The sequence below is a fragment of the Ochotona curzoniae genome, unplaced genomic scaffold (genome assembly GCF_017591425.1).
Source record: "Ochotona curzoniae isolate NIBS_2020 unplaced genomic scaffold, NIBS_Ocur_1.0 contig_4093, whole genome shotgun sequence".
Lineage (NCBI taxonomy): Eukaryota > Metazoa > Chordata > Mammalia > Lagomorpha > Ochotonidae > Ochotona > Ochotona curzoniae.
In genome coordinates this window covers 1,087,701-1,106,072 of record NW_024466124.1, presented here as the reverse complement: position 1 = coordinate 1,106,072, position 18,372 = coordinate 1,087,701, and the positions used below count along the sequence as shown (strand labels likewise).

General features: G+C 37.0%; 2 pseudogenes; both read right to left on the bottom strand.

The window, feature by feature from the left end:
- Positions 1 to 4,534: 4,534 nt before the first annotated feature.
- Positions 4,535 to 4,819, bottom strand: LOC121159207 (annotated as a pseudogene).
- A 13,207-nt stretch (positions 4,820 to 18,026) lies between these two features.
- LOC121159218 lies at positions 18,027 to 18,120 on the bottom strand (annotated as a pseudogene).
- Between the last annotated feature and the right edge of the window lie 252 nt (positions 18,121 to 18,372).

Here is an 18,372-nt window from a genome sequence, read left to right as displayed (position 1 = left end):
TTACAAAGACTTTGCAGCTACAAAAAAATCTTTAATTGTTCTCAAGTAATATAGAAAAACGCAGCGCTTACTTTCTGTATCTCTTATTTTATTAGGCTCAGCTTACTCATGTTTATATATTATATATTAAATATTAAAATACAGTTTATTCAACCAATTATAAATTTACTAGGAGAATCTTCTTAAAATGTGGTAAATTAAACTGCAAGTTGTTAAACTATAGGAAGTATATTCTAATTCCTGCCAGGTTATAAGAAAAATGCAAAATTGTAAAAATAGAAGAAATCACCAGCATTATAATATGACAAAAAAAGTGGTTTATTTTCTTAAACCATTGTCTTTCAGTACAATGTGAAATATAAGCAGAAAACACTCATTTTCAGAAACTTAGAAACAAAGGGAAGAAAAATATTTACTGAGAATTTTTTGCCATGTCAGACTTTATCTAGCTATCATCAATCTGAGTCATCACTGTCAGCAGTTTTTGCTTCATTTGATGCTTTATTTTTAAAACTGAAGGAATTCCTGTTGCAGCAAAAGAGCTAATCTCAGGGCCACCACCATGGCATAGCATACTAATCCTTCACCAACTACTGCCTGCATCCTATATGGGCACCAGTTGATTGCCTAGTTGTTCCACTTCCGATCTGCTCTCTAGGAAAGCAGCGGTCCTTAGGCCCTTACACCCATGTGGCCTGGAAGAAGTTCTTGGCTTACAGTCCATCTCTGGCCATTGCAGCCATTTGAGAGTGAACCTGTGGTTGGAGAACCTCTCTCTTTGTCTCTCAGTTTCTCTTTTGAAGTCTGTCTTTCAAATAAAAATGATAAATAAAAATTTTAAGAGCTAATCTCAGGGTCAAAGATCTGAGTTCTGAAAGGATATGAACTAAGATATGTCACTTCATCGTTCTAAGAGTGTAGCAGTCTATTAAGGCTCTTTCCAACCCTGTGAGATAATGTGGCATGTGGCTATAAAAGGCTTCACCCCACAATCTGACAAATGCTGTGCGGAAAAGGAAGAGGCACCACAAATTATAGGGTTAGATGGATTAGAAAGAAACACCTCTCTAGATGCTGGGACATACACTTGCCTATGTGAAAAGAGGATATACACAAGGAAAGGTCAAGGAAAAAGAAATATGTAAAGCAAATTATGAGAAAGAAAATATAAGGTCTTCCCTGCTTAAGAAATCTGTGGGCATTCCATTTGCTATATGCCCCTTTCAGATTTAGGGAGGAACCACACACAATGGAGAGTCCTCTGGAAGTTAGAACTTGAGCATTAAGAATGATGTGATGTGAGAGTGACACAGCCAAGTAAAACAATCCTTTGGCTTAATGTAAACGATAGCCAACATGGATGTACTATGTGACATATTTGTACATAAAAATCTAACTCAAATTAATGGTATTTTATGTATACGCTTAAAAATATTTACATTACTCTTTAAAGTACCTGCAGAGTAAGTTAAAATACTGCCACCATTCTTGTTGTAATGGCAGCTGCATTTTCAAAGACAAGATCCCATACACACCTGGAATACCCATGTAAACATATCACAAGAGGAAATGAGAGAAAACAGAGCACTGCAACCTCCCAAGGTCCACATTCTTTGACAGCTTGAATAAAGAGTCAAAATCATAAAATGAATGCTAGAATCACCATATGGAACACAGGTGTCTAACAGCTAGGACAAATGCCTACTCCAGCTAGCTAATTTTAATATATGACTTTTCCCAGTAGTAAACTGCACCCATAAATCTAATAGCTTTCAGGGAATTGTGTAAGTCCTACCAGTAAATTACTGAAACTGAGAACCGTTTGGGATATCCTCTGAACCTCCAGTTCCTGTTGAAAGTGATTTGCAACAAGTGGATATAACTGGAGATCATTTTGTTAAGTGAAATAAACCAGATCCCAGAAAAGGAAAGTACCATGTTCTATCTCATTTCTGGTAGTTAATATCAACAGAGGATAAGAGCTATGTGGATATCAGATCATTTGCTATGTAGTTATGAATATAGATTTAATGAAGCATAGCATGTAAATGATAATATCTTTTTATTTCACATGTGAAAAACAAAAAAAGGAGAGGGGGAACAGTGAGGATCCTGGGAATTCTGGGAGTACTAGCAATGCTTTGTTCTTAATTTGCATTTTATTGATGAGTATAATAAACAATTAGTAAAAAAGTGAAGATGGTCGTATTTGGACCACTTCTAACTTACTGGTTGACAAATGTGCTTGCAATGCTCACAGCAAAGCCAAGTTTTCTTTTGTTTCTTCCATGTGTTAGCATCTGTATTAAAATATAATTCACGTGTCATAAAACTTAGGCATTCAAAGCAGGTGAGCCATTTGATATTCAGAGAGTTGCACAACCATCACAACAATGTAAGTTAAGAATATTTTTATTACCCCTTAAAAAGTCATAACCACACCCCCTCCTCAGACTGGAAAACCATTAATCTATTCCATGTTTCTGCATATTTGCCTATTCTTGATATTTCATTTAAATGAAGTCACATGATTGATAGCCTTTAGAGATTGCTTTCATTTAGCTTATTGATTTCAAGGTCCAATAACATAGTAGCATGTAACAATATTTCATTCCTCTTTATGTCTTAATAATATTTTATTACATGGACATGCAAAATTTATATCCACTTATCAGCTGATGGATATTTGGCTTGTTTCCTATTTATAGTGGTTACAAATACTTTCATTGTGACTATTTGTACACAGTTTTTCAACAGGTATGTCCTTTGCTAAATTTCTCAGCTTTTTGCTCAAATGAATGTATAATTTTAGGTTTTAACCACCATGTTTGAGGTTGCACTAACTCACATGCAATTTAACCTATCTTTTTCTGATAGCAGCTTGTTAGTGTATTTTTGAGCCATCCATTTATAATAAGAACTAATGAAATTGTACATTTTTGTGTGTTAATGACTAATTGTTTATCTCTTTGGAAAAAGGTCTATAAATCATTTTCTTGTCTTAAAAATATTTATTGAGGCAAGGAGAAAGAAAAGAAACAGTTTTAATCTCCTGATTTATTTCCCAAATGCCCACAATAGACCCTAGTGAGGGAGAAATATAGGAGTTTAAGGATTCAACTCAACTATCTCACATGAGTGACAGGAACACAATTACTTGGCCATCACTTCTGCCATTCAGGGTTTGTATCAACTGTGTGCCGGATTACGAATCAGAGCTAGGAATCCAAATTTAGCCCTCCAATGTAAGCCTTTCTAACAGGTATGAGGTGATATCTTATAGCTATCATGGTCAGTCTGGATATTTAGTGCTTGAGCATTTATTACATTTCTATTAAATATTTACTGATTTGAAAAACAATGTGATCAGTATGAGGGAGAAACAGAGGGGAATGAGGCAGCTAGGAATTCATATGTTGGTTCATCCTCTAAATGTCCATAACAGCCAGGGCTGCGATATTTGAAATCCAGAACTCCATCCTATTCCCCCACATGAATATGCCAATCCCAGGTACTTGAGCCATCCTCTGCTCCTTAAATTGGTACACTAGCAGGAAGCTGGACAGAAGTGGAATGGGGGTCTGGTGTGGTAGCCAAGCAGCTAAATCCTCACCTTGCATCTGCCAGGACTACACGTGGGCGCTGGTTAATATCCCAGCTATTCCACTTCCCATACACTTTCTCTGGGCTGGGAAAGCAATAGAGGATGGCCCAATGCCTTGAGACCCTGCTCCAGCATAAGAAACCTAGAAGAAACCCCTGGCTCCTAGCTTTGGATCAGCTCAGCTCTGGCTGCTGTGAGCACTTGGGAAGTGAATCAGTGGTTGGAAGATCTTTCTATCTGTCTCTCCTTCTCTCTGTATATCTGCTTTTCCAAACTAAACTAAACTAAAATAATTTGAAAAAAAAAAGTGGAACAGCACGGTGATATGGCATGCCATCTTGGTGCCATGTTAAGTGTCAGTGTGACACACAGGGCACAACATTAACCCTAAACATTTATCTCATACATTTATTCACCATTTACATGCCTTCTGTTGTTCAAGTCCCTTGAAATACACACTCAACTAATTTTCCTATATTTTAGACAAGCTATTGCTTTACTGCTACTTTGAGACTCATATGTATTTTGCAATTGCATCATTATTAGAAACATGCTATGCAAATTTTTTGACCTGGTTTGAAGATTGTCTGGTCATATAGTTACTGTTTCCTTTTCTCTGAAGAGCATTTTTGTTTCAGTGTAGTCCTCTTGGCTTCATTTTGCTTTTGTTTGCTATGCTTATGGAATCACATATAAGAAACCTTGCTAACACTAATATTATGGGATATTCACATTATGAGATCCTCAGGTATTTTACAGGTTGTGAACTTAATTTAAGGCTTTAATCAAATTTGAATTGATTTTTATATATGAAGTAGACAACAATTCAATTTCATTCTGTATGTGGCTGACTAGTTCTCCCAACAATTTTTTTTAAAATATAAATTAAATCATTTATTATAGGCAACTAATGTCCCCAGGATGGCGCCTCTACTGGTCTTTCAGTCCTTTCAGTCTTCTGATTTCAAGACTTGACTGTGATAGTGGAAGTGGTGTTCTATGTCCAGGCCCAACTGTGCACTGTTTTCATGCAGGAACCATAGTGCCAGACACCCACAGCGTGCCTCTCTCCAACTTAGTTTTGCCCCAGAGCAAGCAAGAATTATAGTTGGCAGGCTGAGTGATTACAACCTTCTTCAATATCTTCCAGAAGGAGGCACTCTAGCAGGTACCCTTTTGACCCACTGCTTCCAGTACACTTCGCTGTTTGGCCATTACTGAGGTCCAAGCCTAGATAGAGTCCCAACATATATTTTGAAAAGATTGTCCTTTTCCCTGCTTTGTGTTCTTGCTATCTTTGTCAAAGATCAATTGACTGGCAGCAAACATCTGATCTAACAGCTTAGATACTATCTGAATCACCTGTTCCACATCAGAGTGCCTGAGGTGAACTCCCAGCTCTCTTCTATTGGAATTTTGGCTAATTTACACCCTGAGAAGTAGCAGATGACAACGTGAGCACTCGAGTCCTAGTAACTCCTACGGGAGCTGTAGACTAACTTCCCAGGCCGCAGTTTTGATTACTATATGTTTGTCGGAAGGTAGTATGATGGTTGAAACTATATTCTTTTTTACTATGGATATTTTGTGGCTTTTGAAGATTTTTTGAGATTCTTTCTGACCAAGTCCAGCTCCAGCTGAGTTCAGAGCTCAAGAAGGGTGCATGAAATAGGTGTAGAGAGAAAAAAACAGAACACTACAATTCCATGCTCATCATGGACAATGCGAGAAAGCTGTTCGCTTTATTTATACAGCAGCAGTCGCAAGCTCTGGCACAGACCTTTTACATCATGGTGCTACATCCACTTGACCGCAGAGTGTGGCCCCAAGTAGCACAGTTACAAAGTTTTCTTTAGGAGTAGTTTGACATAGCATCAAAGGGGGCACAATTTACAACAGTATGAGAAATGAGTGAGGAAGGATTACACATTCCTTGCCTATCTTGGCTTGCCCGCCTGCTCTCCTCGGTCTGGGCTCTAACCTTGGTGCTGCCTGTGACAACCAGACCCCTACCTTGAATCAGGTCCCTAGCAAGGCTGGGGCCTTGGTTTATGGGGATTGGGGTCGTTGGCATTAGTTGACCACTGAGCCTGCAAGCTCACACAGTTTGTTAGCTAAGCAAGTAAAGCAGGAGTTATAATGGTGAAAAGAATTACAGTTAGCAATGGGCCATGTTTACTCTATTTTGATTTCAACTCTCCAATGGACAAGTGGGTGCTTCCAAAGATAATTCTGCAAATTATTTCACCTTAATGTAGGGCATTATCAATTCTGACGTTGCAGCCAGGAATTCCTCAGTAAACAACACATATTAATCAGTAATATACTCCTACTACAATCTATTTTCACAACTTATCTATCACTTAATGGGAGAAACACATAAAAAAAACCCATAAAGATCTAAGACAAAAAGTTTCAAACATTATATCCCCCTACAACTGCAGGCTCTACAACCTCATAAACAAACAATAATCAAAACTACATCTCTATGATGTTAATAGAAAAGCCCTGTATTTCCTCTAGTTAAAAAAAATTATGAAAGCAGCTAAAACAACTACTTTTTCTATGCTCTAAAGAGTTGCAAGGACAGACTAACCTTTAAGGTCACAGCAACTATATATTTTGCCATAGCAGGATAGCCGTTTGGGTCACAGTAACTCTATTTTTTGCCATAGCAGTTTCAGCTCATACTCCCATTAGTTTTTAAAATTCTTATCAAGTCATTTCCCAGAAGGCTTGCTATATGTCTGGGCCAGATTTCAGGGCAATGGGTAGGTGCACAATAAGGTGTCCAGAAATGGCATGGGTTTAATTGTACTCCTGTGCGCAGTTAAAGGCCCACTCAGCAAGACTTTATCAATATCATTAATTCTCAAGCTCATGTTGGTTGCAAAAGCTACCTCATAGGGGCAAACAATAACACCTCAATAGGTTAGAAAATTCTTAGTGGGGTGGTTGAGTGTCCATGAGAAAAGGGGTGAGACTGCGTCAAGGTGGTCAGAGAGAAATCTGCCGGGCCCTGCCAAACAGCTGGAAGCCAAGCAGGGAGCTGTTCTCTTCACACCTTCGTGTCATCCACATCTACTGCATGGACCGCAGCACTGTCCAATTTTAAGATTATTGTTCTATGTGTGTCAAAAAGGTCATTGAAATTTTCATGAAAATCATATTGAATATTCAGATTACTCTAGATAGTGTGGACGTTTTCACTATAATTCTTGTAACCCATGTTAAGGACCATCTTTTCATTTATTTGTGTCTTCAATTATTTTATCAACATTTTACAGTGTGTTATAGTTACAGCCATCTTCTTGGCTAGATTTATTACTAAATCCAATATTGGCAATATATGTGTGTACATATATATATATACATATATATATATATTTCTAACTGTCTTATTATACCAATTAATTGATACATTTATTGGCATATATTTTTTCTATTTTTAAAATATTTTTATTTTATTTTATTTTTATTGGAAAGTCAGATATACATAGAAAAGGAGAGACAAAGGGGAAGATCTTCTATCCAATGATTTACTCCCCAAGTGACTGTAATGGCCAGAGTTGAGCCTATCCAGAGTCAGGAACCTCTTCCAGGTTTTCCACATCGGTGCAGTCCCAAGTCTTTTGGCCATTCTTGACTGCTTTCCCAGGTCACAAGCAGGGAGCTGAATGCGTAGCAGGGCCACTGGGATCAGAATAGGTGCCCCTTAAGAGATTCTGGTGTGTGCAAGGTGAGGACTTTAGCAGCTAGGCTGCCACACCAGACCTATTTTTCCCTATTCTTGACTTAAAATATATTTCATTGATGAAAGTACACCTACCCATCCTTTGTTTTTATTCAAATTTGCATGGAATGTCTAAGTAACTTCCTTTCAATTTCATTGAATTTCCTTGAAGTCTTAACTGTCTTATATGCACCACTGATTGGTTCTTGTATTTGTTATCTATTGAACCACTCTGTCCTCTTTTTTTTTCCTTCCTTTTATTATTATCATGATACAGTTCCATAGGTCTTGGGATTTATCTTATCCTCTCCGCCCTCACTGAGTTCCGCTATATCATTACTAAAGTATAGTTCTTCATACACAGTCATATGTCCATAATTGCAGGCATGGACAATGGCAAAGAGTCCAACATCAGTTTTATTGGGAAGTAGAGATGCATACTGCATTTTATCCTCACATTTGGATAAGACAGTCTCCATTACACAGTTACTATGCATCCGCTTAAATGAAAAGCCACAAAACAAAATCAACAACAGGAAGAAAAATAGAAAAATAGAAGTCTACAATGCCATGAAGTTAAATAACATGCTGCTAGATATGATAGTCTCCATTAAACAGTTATTATACATTCCCTTAAATGAAAAGCCACAAGTGAAATCAATAAGAAACAAAATGAACAACATGAAGTTAAGTAACATCCTACTGAGACTATGTGTCACTGAAGAAATGAAAATCAAGAACTTTGTTGAAGAAAATGATAGTACTGCATGATCCATGAGTCACTGAAGAGTCTAATAACAAATTGTTTTGAAGAGATGAAACTAACAAAAAAAAATCCACTGATCTTTGTTGATGAAATGTGTCTCCTGTAGGCAACAAATAGATGGGTTTTGTTTTTTAATCCAGTCTACTAATCTATGACATTTGATTGATGAGTTTAAGCCATTTACATTCGTTCATTGATTTAGTCTTTTGTTGTTTTACTGGGATATTCTTTACATTTGCCTTTGGTATTGGCAGGCACTGTTCCTTTTCTCTGTCAAGAGAACATCTTTAAGCATCAATTGTAGGGCAGGTTTGGAAGAGGCATATTCTTTCAACTTTACTGTGGAAGACTTTTAGTTCATTTTCAAAGACAAAGGAAAGCTTTTGCTGGGTACATTATCCTGGACTGACATTTTTTTCTTTTTGCTTTTAGAATCTGGAATATGTCCTTCTTGCCTGTAGAGTTTCCTCTGAGAGGTCTCCTGTGAGTGTAATTGGCATTTGTTTTTTCACATGCACATTTAAGGATCTTTTCCATTATGTTCGATTGAAGAGAGCTTGATGATCATGTGTCGTGGTGAAGGTGGCTTTTGGTCAAGCCTTTTGGGAGTTTTGTACCACTCCTGGATGTTGTTTCCCAATTCTTTCTCCAGATAAGGGAAATTTTTCCTTATTATTTCATTAAATGCATTTTTAAACCCAACTTCTCTTTCTGCAACTTCTGGGACTCCCATAACTCTTATATTTCATCGTTTAATAGTGTTTTTAAATTCTTGTATACTTCTTTTGGCCTGACCCAGCTCTGCTTTCAGCTTTTTGTTTGTTTCCCCCAGTGACAGGAAATTATCTTCTAATTTTGAGATTCTTTCTTCTACCTCCTTCATTCTATTTTGGAGACGCTCCACTGTACTTTTTGTTTGCTCCACTGTATTCTTCATTTCTGATATATCAGCTTTCATTTGATTCATTTCCAGTGTAACAAATTCCTTGAATTCCTTGAATGCTTTTGCGGTCACTTGGGAAGTGAATCTTTGGACGGGACATCTTCCTCTTTGTCTCTTTCTCTCTGTATATATAGCTTTCCAATAAAAATAAATAAATCTTTAAAAGACTGTATATATGAAATACATGAAATGTTACCTTTTATAAATTAGCAATTTCAAACATTTCTCAAAAATAAATATTGAAAATATTTGAAAAAGTCTGTATATAGACTTAGAGCTGAGCATATATAGACACTTTATCACTATTCACTAAGTAATATAACTATATACTAACCTTTACATTGCACTGTATAAGTAATTGAGATTATTTAGAATGTACAGGATTTATGTGGGTTGTTTCCATGTATCCACATACTGTGATACTTTATATAAGCAGCTTGAATATACGTGTGTTGGGATATTTGCTGTGGGTCTCACAGAATAAATGTATGGAATGACTGCCTCAAGGATAAAATTTCTGTCTTTGTCTCTATATCTTCTTACATTCTGAAACTTGGAAAGTTAACTTTTTTGGTACTATCTATAGACTTTTTTTTTATTGCTTTCTTCCCCTGACTATATTTTCAAATAGTTTTACTTTGAGCTCATGGATTATTTTATTCCATTGATCAGTCCTTCCCTTCAGATTCTTTTCTGTATTTTCTATTTCATTCATGTGCTTAATTTCAGAATGCCTCAATTTTTAATTTTTAAGTTTTTACTAAGTTTATTATTTTGTTCATGCAGTTTTCCGCATGTTGCTGCCCCGTCTCCCTTTGATATCTTGAACTCCACTGAGATTCCCTAAAACAATTATTTTAAAGTATTTGTTGAGAAATTTATAGCACTTCATTTTTAATAATGAGTTATATAAAACTGACTCCATTAGGAAAGTTATGTTTTCTTGGTGGTATGTTTCTTGTCTTGCAACATTTAATGGATTTGATTGAAAACTTTATGGAATTTGTTGGCTTGTTTTAGGAAATATTTTCCCCATTGGTAGACACAAAGACTTCAGCTAGCTGGGGTGCAGTAATTCCAGTTCCAGTGAAAGCACAGCAGCCTATCTTCTATCAAGCTCTGGCAGCTGAAGTTAGCATGGCTGAAAACTTCATCGTTCCACAACTATGGCAATAACTTCTTATATCTCCAACTGCAAAGACTACTGGGATGTCTAATATTTTATTGTCCCATGAAAGAAACTGCAAAGTTCAATCATTTTTTAAAAGATTTATTTATTTTTATTGCAAAGCCAGATATATTCAGAGAGGAGGAGAGACAGAGAGAATTATCTTCCGTGACCACAATGGACAGTGCTATGCTGATCCAAAGCCAGGAGCCCAGATCCTCTTCCAGGTCTCCCATGCAGGTGTGGCATCCCAAGGCTTATAGGCCATCCTTGACTGCTTCCCCAGGCCTCAAGCAGGGAGCTGGATGGGAAGCAAGGCTGCCAGGGTTAGAACTGGCGCCCATATGAGATCCCGGCATGGTCAAGTCCAGGACTTTAGCCACTGAGCCATGGGTCTGGGACAAAGTTCAATCTTAATTCTAGGTTTAGATTCAGGGAAATTGAAGCGGAAGAGACACCAGTTTCTAATGTACAATGTCCATAGAATGGCTAGAAACTCAAGTCCAAAATATGAATTGCTTCTGTAAAGACTCTTGCTGCTCTCCATAGCATTAGTAACCCTAGAGAGCTGGGGTCCAGAGTGCATTGAAACTGTAGCAACTCCAGAGTTCAGGTTGTAGGCTAGCTGTCTGTGTCTATGGTGCAAATACCAAAGGCACATACTCTCATGGAATATTTATGGACCCAGGACATGTGTCTCAGATGGATGCAGAATACCTGAGGCTCCTAAACCCTGGGCAGTATTAGCCCATAGTGGAAATCACTCCATGCATTGAGGTACACATGAACATGACATAGCTACAGAGCAGGATCCGGGAGTTTCAGTGAATGTGGAAGGTCATGACTTCCAGGTCAGCAAATGTGCCATGAAAGTTCTGATTCTAGAGTGTCAGAATAGTGGCTGCTTCTGGGGACTGAGGACTATGCAACTCTCTCTGGGGGCTCCATCCATGGTCGGGATAAATACTGAATGCCTCAATGCTGTCATATGCAGAACAGGGAACTGGAGAGGCTGAGCATAACCACAAGACTGATTGAGATAGCTTCTGTCCTTTGTTCCAAGCCATCTCCATGTGCCTCGGATGTACCTGATCCCAAATAATCCTTTTTTAAGGGGCCAGCATTGTGCTGGAGTAGGGTTAAGACCCTACCTTCAGAACCCCAATGGCCAGAGTGAAGCTGTTCTGCAGCCAGGATGCAGGAGCTGCTTTCAGGTAGCTCAGGTGGCTGTAGGGGACCAAGGACTTGAGCCATGCTCCATCGGTTCCCCAGTCCATAAAAGGGAGCTATATCAGATGTGGAGCATCTGGGACACAAAGCAGTACACAAATGGTATGCTGATGCTAGCAGGTGTAGGATTAGCCTGAAATGGCACTATACCAGCCCATCCAATACGTCTTCCTATACCCTATGTACATGTCTCAGATGCATGCTTGGCAGATATTTTATTTCATTTGATGAATTATCTTTTCCTGTTCCTGATGGTATCATATCACAGAGAGTTTAATGATGTAGTTCAATTAATCTAATTTTCCTCCTGTTCCTTAGCCATCTGGTATAATATCTAAGAAACAACTGGCAAATTAAATGTCAAAATGGACTATTCCTAGGCTTTCTTATAAGCCTGTTAAGAGTTTCAGTTTTTGTATTCATGTGTAGTATTGATTTTGAGTTAATTTCATGTGATGTTAGATATCCAAATTATTAGTTTATATATGTCTACTCTTGTCACCACTATTTGTTGAAATACTATTTCTCCTTCCATGGTCATTTCACTTTAGTCAAGAATCAAAAGAAAGTAAATGTATGAGTTTATTTCTGGGACATATATTTCAATGATGTATATGTCTACACATATGCAAAAATTACACTGTCTTAAATGTTATTGTTATTTAAGTTGTTATGAAAGCGGGAATCTATCCAACTTTGTCCTTCAAAATTGTTTTGGTTATTCTATTTCCCATGTACTTTCATATAAATTTTTGAATCAACATGTCAGTTTCTGTAAAGAAAAAATTAAATATATAAAGGACTGTCACAGGAATTTCACTGAATCTACAGCTTGGCTACTAGTATGAAATACCAATCTTTTAATTGAAGCATAATAGATTATCTTCTTTACCTAGACTTCTTTAATTCAAAATGTATAGCAGCATCCAGTGCTATTAAGTTTTGTTGAAGTCCGTGCAACTTACAACAAAAAATCTATTATTTCAGCTGTCAGGTTAAACTGAATTATTTTATTACTTTTAATTTCAGATTTTTCACAAATGATATTGAGAAATGTAAATGATTTTTGCCTATCCAGATTTGTTTATGCATTTAGAAGGAAGATTCATATGAATGGAGAAAGAAACACAGAGTGGACAGAAGAGAGAGATGGGAATCTTCCATTTCTTTATTCACGCCCTATATGCCTACAACAGCCCAATTTGGGCACTGAAGACAGGAATGTAAAACGCCATCCAATTCTTCCCTACAGAAACAGAAACTTGGTACTTGGACCAGCCTATATTGCCTCCCAGGAGCATTACCAGGAAGCAGGATCAGAAGCAGAGGCAGGGCTGGTTTCCAGATTCTCTGATATGGAGTGCACATATCCTATGCAGCAGCTTAATCCACTGTACCACAACTCCTGCCACTTTATTTTTGAATTGCCTATTTCTTCCTTCAGTTCCATTAGTGTTCATTTCTTATCTTTTGAGGCTCTTTTGCTAAATTGATATACAGGTTGTGCTGGCTCATTATTTTTAAATCCCCACTCTCTTCTTTAATAATAATCTGTGTCTGTTAGTCCATTTTTTTCTGATATTAGTGCAAACTTTTTTTTAAAGATTTATTTATTTGTATTGGAAAGGCAGATCTACAGAGAGAAGGAGAGACAAACAGAAAGATCTTCCAAACACTAGTTCACTTCCCAAGTGGTTGCATCAGCCAGAGCTGAGCTGATCCAAACGGAGGAATCAGCAGCTTCTTCCAGGTCTCCCACATGGGTGCATGGTCCCAAAGTCTTGGTGTATCCTCTACTGTTCACAAGCAGGGAGCTGGATGGGAAGTGGAGCAGCTGGGACATAAACCAGTGCCTATATGGGATCCCAGCGCTTGCAAGGCAAGGATTCAAGACATTGCACTGGGCCTAATGCAGACTCTTTTTTAAGGTTACTCTTCTCTCAATAGTTTCAAATTATCCACATCTTAGAATCTAAAATAGCTCTTTGTTAATAGCATGCATTGGATCTTGTTTGCTTTATCTTGCACTCAGCTTTTTGACTACTTAATCGATTCATTTTTATTTACTGTTAGTATTGTATTTATATCCACTGCTTTCCATTTTTATGTCTCATTTATTTTTAATTCCTATGTTCTCTCCTTTATTGCCTTCTTTCTAAGGAGTAGAGATTGTTTAGTATGATATTCAAATAATCTGAATATATTGCATTATAATTTTTAAAAATTAGTAGCTGCCTAAAATTACCAAAAATGTACTTAAGATTTATATTAAATTAATTCTAGAAAATATAATAATTTTACTTTAATAATGCTTCATGTCTATCCTATTGATTTTTGCTAACATTATGCATACTACTTCTGTGTATGTTAAAACCCCAACTATGCACTGCTACAATATCTTTATTTATTTAAAGAAGATTACAGAAGACAGGGAATCAAGGATATGTTTACACAATTTGTCATGTTAACCTTTCTATTTACCAATTCTGATGGTGTTCTTTTATTGCAGGTATTTTCTTTTTTTTTTTTTTTTTTTTTTCTTTTTTTTTTTTTTTTTTTTTATTGTTCCTTACATTGTATTATGTAGTACAGTTTTATAGGCGCTGGGGATCCCCCCCACCCCTCCCATACCCCTCCCCCCATGGTGGATTCCTCCACCTTGTTGCATAACCATAGTTCAAGTTCAGTTGAGATTCATTGCTTGCAAACACATGCCTAGCATAAAGTTCAGCGTCTTATTGTCCAGATAAGTTCAGTGGCCTCTTGGGGAGACCTTCTATGGTCTGAAGGTATTTCAATTCCTTACTCCTGTTTTGTTTTCCTGACCTTTGTCATAAAAAAAGTGCATCTTTATGTTCTCAACCTAACAATGTAATTATACATATTTTTTCTTATATAACTCGATTTTAAATTATAAGAGAAAAAGGGAAATAATTAGGGTCTTTTATAATTATCAACATAGTTAACATATTCACACTCCAGTTACTAACGTGGATTCAAATTACTCTGGAAAAACTGAATTTCCGTTTGAGTAATATTAAGGACTGACAAGGCAGATACAATTTTTGCAATCTGTCAGCCTTTATTTACCTGGGAGAGTCTTTGTTTTATCCTCATTTTTGAAATATAATTTTCCTACATGCAGGTGGACTCATTAACACTTTCGTTTATTTGTAGCACTCTATGTAGTTCCACTCCTGTATAATCCTGTTTCTGATGAAATCTGGAATTAATCTTATTGGGCTCCCTGTGTATACAACATGTCATGTTTCTTCAGTACATTCAAGATTTTCTCATTGATTTTGTAACTTTGTATTAAGAGGTATAGATGTGTGGATCTTTGCTCAAGGTCCTTGTATCAGGGATGGCTCCATCCTTCTGAAGATTTTCAAATCTGTCCCACCTGCTCTTTTGATCATCTCTGAATATTTTTAATGTAGTATAGATATTCAAACTCCACATCCCCAATTATATTAAATCTTTGACTGACTTTAGATACAAGATTAATATTGTTTGTTACTTCTTCTCTATTTACATTAAATGTCTGGCTGCTCTACCACTGGGTTGGTTTTAATTCTTGTCTTGGAACTATAATCATTTTCTATAATACAATCATTTTCTATAACTATAATCATAGATTTTAATAACATTGATCATCACAATGTTCTCCCATGTTCTGATCCAATTAAGTCAATCTCCTTAAAAACATCTGTGAGATTCTAGCCTCACAGACAGCTTTCTTCCCAGGTATAATCCCTTTGCCATCACACTGTAAGTGTCTAGGAAGAGTGGTCATTTTCTCTTCCAAGTATTTTAGACTGCTGAATTTGTGAAGAATAGACTTACTTATTCATTCACTCTGAAGACTAGAAAATCACAGACTGATCAATTTGTGAGGAATAGAATTTTATTTATTTGTTCATTCATCCTTCTATTCTGAAGACTAGAAGACCCAAGAGCACACCACTGACATCTGCCCAACACACAGTGAGGATCATCTTTTGTGAGGACTCTGCTGAGTCCCATATAACACAGAGCATTAACTGGTGTTTTTAAAAGCCATTAATGAAATTGAGGGTCCCACCTTCAAGATGTCATCAAATTCTGCTGAACTCCCAAAAGTACCGCCTTCAGATCACCATGATTGTATGACTTTGGAGATTAGGTTTCTAACACCTGAATTCTGGATGATGCATCTGAGACAATGGTTTTCCCCCGGCCTCCAGCATTCATATGCTTCTTGTATATCAAAAACACTTACTCCACATCAGCAATATCCCAGAGTCTTACCATATTTCAGCACAGGTTCAAAAGTCCAAAGTCAAGATCTCACCTGAATCAGATGTAGGTGAGACCCATACATGCCTGAGATACACTTAATACAGCTGTGAGAGTATGAATGCCACAAAGGGCTATCATGCAAGGACTTTACTCACACAGAAAGGAGAAATAAGTCTAATAAATCATGGTAAGTCCAAATCTCAAACAAGTGACAATGAATTGCTCCTAATATATACAAAGGATTCAAGAGAAATGACTGTAGGTTTGTCTGAGGTGTGTATGGATAGAATTATTAATCTTATTCACCAAAAGTCTGGTTTATTTTAGCCATGTGGAATAATCCTGAGAAATCCTTTGTTGTTTAGAACTTCTTGTACTCTAGAAATACCATCACTTAAATTTGTCAGTAACCGTATTTCAGTAGCCATTTTTTTTTTACAGAGACAAAAAACCCACGTTTCTCTCAATGCTTTTAGCCAATCATTTTCTAAAAACAACAACAAAAACTCTTCTCTACTACCAGCTTTCCTAAAGCTCACTTTTCTGAGCCAAGTCAATATATGCTCACTGTGTAGCACCTAAATTCTAACTAGAATTTGACAAATTTGGAGCACTTCCTAAGGCACAGTGCAGTGTGTTGGGTTTGTTTGTCCGGGCCTCCTGCAGGATCATCACAACCTGGATGCTACTGAAATCCACCAGGGCAAGGAAAGTTTCACCCAGGTCATCGGAAGCCACAGTGCATGTAGCCGGGGAACACTGCACCAGAAATGAGGGAAGAGACTCCCAAGGTTGTCTGTAAAGAGGGCATCCGATGTCCATCCCCTGGAATCATTCTGCCTTTCCAAGAGTCTCATGACTCGAAGGGCAGCCTCCATGACCTCCAGGCCATTCTCTTGCTGTCTTGAAGAACTCTTCTTTCAAGACTAATCTTTGTAAATGGTCATTTAGTTATATCTTTGATCTCCTCTGCTGAAAATGTTCTTTAATCACCTCACTATAGTGCTAGTTTGCAAACTTTCCTAACTTTTCTTCTCAACCTTCCTTTCAATTAAAAGCTCTATCTTTAAATCAAGCTACAATGGGAACATCATGATGCATTCCATGCTGTTTAGAAATGTGTTCTGCCCAGAATTCTAGTTAATCACTCCTAAATCCTACTCTTCAAAAAGCCATAGGTATGGACACAGATCAACCAAGTTTTTTTGCCAATCTCTAACTAGCATAACTGTCACTGCAGTCTCCCATATCTTATTTTTCAGCTGCTCTTGAGACACCATAAAATGATTCTTTACAATGTATTTGTCGTCCCTTGAAATTGTCCTAAAGATAGATAGTAAATGAAGATCAAACTGCCACTCAATAATCTTAAAAAACTCCAGATATTCCCTGGTCTCTTCTGATCCCTCAGAAGAAACACTTTATGACAGTACATGTTTTTTTTGTTTTTTTGTTTTTTTTTTTTGTTTTTTTTTTTCACCTTCCTAGCCTTCTCCTCCAATGCATGTGTCTCTTCTCAGTTTCAATGCAGCTTCCCAGGCAAATGAGAAGAGCTACTTTTTAAACAGAAGAGCAGAGGGCTTGGTTCAGTGTTCCAGCATAGGGGCCATCCTGAAAGTATGCCCATGGTATACTCTTGGAACAATTTCAAGAGACTGTAAGTAATTTCCCCCAGTTAACCAGTGGTACCTGTGGGGAAAAATTTCACGGAAAATCTCATGCTACCACTTCTGAATATATGACGATTTTTTTATGGAGTTTATTTCTGGTTTAAACACTTAAAGATGCTCTGAATCTCCACTATTTCAAAATATGCTTTCAAGGTCAAGTCTTTCTATGTTGCCTACTTCTATTTTTCTTTTTATTGCTGATGTTTCTTGATAAGGAGGGAGTAAAGCTAGTCAAATATAACATGGTAACATTAACATTTGTATGGTTACATTTAGACACAAGATTCAGAACATTTTTATCAGCTTCAATTAGCTTAGGGAATTATTGCATTTATTAACAAATCTTTTTTGAAATGTTATGAGAAAAGATAGCCTGCTTTTGAGGAACAAATTTGAGGAAAATTATTGACTTTTTTCACATTTAAAAATAGTTCATTTTGTTTCATGATATAGTTCCTTAGTCTCTGGGTTACCCGTGCCCCGTCCTCATGGTCTCTCCCCCACTCCCCATGGATTTCCCATCTAGTTTTATAATGGGTGTCCTTCATGAAGAGTCATAAGTCCATCATGCTGTTATTGAAATGTTTCCTGACAATGTAGGCGTGGATAATATCAGAGAGTTCATCATCATAAAAATATGGAATGCTTCACCAATTTGTGTATCATCCTTGACCGGGGGCCATGCTAATCTCCTCCATTGCTCCAACTTTAGTGCTGGAGCAAGCATTGAGGAAAATTATTTTTCTAGATAATTTGCTAATGAATGTTAGAAAAAAAATACATTATTGAAGCCCCTGTTGTCTCATCCTACAAAATCCTTAACCAGCACACCCTCCATTTTCGCATTAGTTCAATGCAAGTTCCTATATTTCTTTATCGCATACAAATCTTTTGGCTATCTCTTTTATTTTTTATGAACTCTTTAGAAACATGTGGACAATAATGTTTTTTTATTTTATTGCTGCCTACCACATCAG